Source organism: Drosophila serrata, unplaced genomic scaffold (genome assembly GCF_035046125.1).
Source record: "Drosophila serrata isolate PLE 108 unplaced genomic scaffold, ASM3504612v1 contig_208, whole genome shotgun sequence".
Classification (NCBI taxonomy): domain Eukaryota; kingdom Metazoa; phylum Arthropoda; class Insecta; order Diptera; family Drosophilidae; genus Drosophila; species Drosophila serrata.
The window spans coordinates 1-2,942 of NW_028257106.1; the positions used below are offsets into that span (position 1 = coordinate 1).

General features: G+C 43.2%; 1 long non-coding RNA gene across 1 annotated transcript; it reads left to right on the plus strand.

Annotated features, from left to right (window-relative positions):
- The first annotated feature begins 50 nt into the window (after positions 1 to 50).
- On the plus strand, positions 51 to 2,003 carry LOC147644232 (uncharacterized). The gene is made up of 2 exons (XR_015270867.1): positions 51 to 611; positions 672 to 2,003. It is a non-coding gene; the product is annotated as an uncharacterized LOC147644232 (long non-coding RNA).
- Positions 2,004 to 2,942: the final 939 nt, after the last annotated feature.

Sequence of the window (2,942 nt, forward strand, 5' to 3'; positions counted from 1 at the left end):
TTTTTATTATTTATCTATACTATTATATAAAGAGGTAATGTAAGTTTGTTTGTATGATTTGAATAGGCTCCGAAAGTACTTGGCAGATTTGAAAAATTCTTTCACTGTTGGAAAGCTACATCATTCCTGAGTGTCATAGGCTATATTTCATTTAAAAAAAAATAGGCATCCTTACTAAAATTAAGATAACGTAATCCAAGGTGTTAAAAAAAAAAAAACAAAAAACTACCTTACATCTACCGCCCTCTACAGGCAGCCAAAGCATTTCCTGTCAAACATTCAAAACATATTGAAATAAGGAATTGGAGATAAAAATTTTATTTTTTTGTTCAGGTTCAGTAAGAAACGAAGTCCTGCCACCCAAGAAGTAGAGTTTGGGTCGTCGTAATCGTAATACAGAAGCAAAAAGACGTAAGATTACGAATATAACTGACGAAGAACGGGCCTCCATCCTAGAGACTGAGCGGCTGAGAGCAATGCAGATGCACAAGGAAGAATCAGCAGAAAGACGAGCAGATAGGCTTGAGAGAAAACGATTAAGAGTTAGACAGTCGCGTTCTGCAGCAATCGATTTGATTCACTCTCAAAATAATGAACGCGACAGGGCAAGGGTAGCTGAAGCGCGTTTACAGCTTGCAGAAGATCAGATATAATCCAACTATTGATTACAGCTCGAATCGAATGTCGTTATTGGCCGGATGAATCAGGTCTGTCAGGCCTCTTAGATTGAATCAGACGAAACTTCGGTCCGAGGAATATATCCATTTGCGGGATGCTGTGATGAATGCTGCAACTCTCTTGAAGGATGGCAAAACTGCTCATTCTACTTTTAAACTTCCACTATCCGTCAATCTTGAATAACAATCTACATGTTCAATCCGCAAAAATGGACCAATTGGTAAATTACTACAAGACGCCTCATTGATTATGTGGGACGAATGCACGATGAGCCATAGAGCACATATAGAGGCCGTGAACAGAACCTTACAGGATCTAAGGAACTCCTCTGCAGTCATGGGCGGGATTACTTTTGTATTTGCTGAAGATTTTCGACAGACTCTACCCGTTATTAACAGAGGCACGCGAGCAGAAATCATCAAGGCATGCTTGAAATCGTCTCCCATATGGACTACGATTGAAACGTTAAAATTAAGGACAAATATGAGAGCTCATCTTCATGGAATCACTGATAGCGATTTCCCACAGCAACTGCTAAAACTTGGGGAAGGAATTTTTCCAACTCCAAATTTAAGCGGTCAATGTGACATTCTTCTGGATGAGTCTCTAGGCCAAATACTCGATAATTTGGAAAATTTAATAGATTCTGTATACCCTGATATCGAGAATTTGCACGAAAGAGACTTCCATTGGCTGTGTTCTCGGGCTATAGTATCACCTAAGAATGATACTGTCAATGAAATAAATAATCTGATTGTTCAAAAAGTCCCCGGCCAAACAAAAACATACAAATCGATCGACACTGTAACGAATATTGAAGATGCAGTCCATTATCCACAGGAATTTTTAAATTCGTTGAACCCTTCTGGACTGCCACCCCATGAATTGACGTTAAAAATCGGAATCCCAATTATGCTTTTAAGAAATTTAAACCCTCCGAGCATGTGTAATGGGACGAGGCTGCTTATTAAGGAGTTAAAGGACAATTTAATAGTAGCAAATATTATCACTGGCCCAGCAAGTGGTCAACTAGCTCATATACCGAGGATACCGATGATCCCAACTGATCTGCCAATCCCATTTAAACGGCTTCAATTTCCGGTAAAAACATCTTTCGCATTAACAATTAACAAGTCCCAAGGCCAAACCTTCGAATTAGTAGGCATCGATCTGCGAAATAAATGTCTTACTCATGGTCAACTGTATGTTGGTCTATCGCGAGTCGGAGCCCCTGAAAATCAATTTATTTTGCTGCCACAAAATAAAACAACATCAAATATTGTTTACAGAGAAGCACTAACTAAATAAATGTAATGAAACCATTATTTGAAAAAAAGGATGAATATGTGTCATATTATTATTATTATTATGAATGTGTTAAAATTGACTAATCTAAATGTAATGTTTAATTCCCGTGCGAAGCAGGGACGGGCCGGCTAGTTTTATATAAACATTCCTTGTAATATTAATATTTCCCTTTCTAGGTGGTATACTCCACTCCCGGCGAGAGCGTGGCCCTAGCCATGGATGCGCTTGCGCCAAGGCTGCGCTGTTGGGGGACTTAAGAACTAGCGGAGGAGAAGCGCCTTAAACATTTGGCCTCAAACGGCCACAAAACAATTATTCCCTCTTTGGGGTCCCTAATCCCTGCTGGAGCTCCAATAGAAATGTAGGGACAGGGGTTCACGACAAAAAAAAACAAAAGGTCAAGGAAAAACAAGTACCGGCCTTCTTCCCCGTTCCCCCTTTGGTCACAGCTCCTGTGTTGCACCAATCCCGGACCCGGGATACGGCCAAGCGGAGAACAAAGACAACCTTACAAATACAAAGGCACAAAATACGAAATAACCTATCCTAACCTAATTTAAATTTAAATTTAAATTTAATCCTTTAACCCCGGTAGGGCCCTCCTCCCGGAACGGACTCACCGGATTAGCCCTTGGCGGCACGGGCGGTGCTAAGGCGGGGCACTGGCGGCGGCGCTGCGGCTCTCAGCTCGGACGGCGCTGAAGTGGTGTCACGGGCGGTGCTAAGGCGGGGCACTGGCGGCGGCACTGGGCAGCGCGGAGGCGGTGTCCACGGACCGCTGAACTGGCGACACTGACGGGGCTAAGGCGGCGGCGCGGCGGCTCTGGGCTCTCAGCTCGGGCGGCGGCACAGGGCGACGCGGAGGCGGTGTCCACGGAATGATACGCACGCACTCTCAGGCAGTCAACGGGTCAAGATTTTTTCTTCTTTTCCAAAAATAACCTCGCGCACGTTTT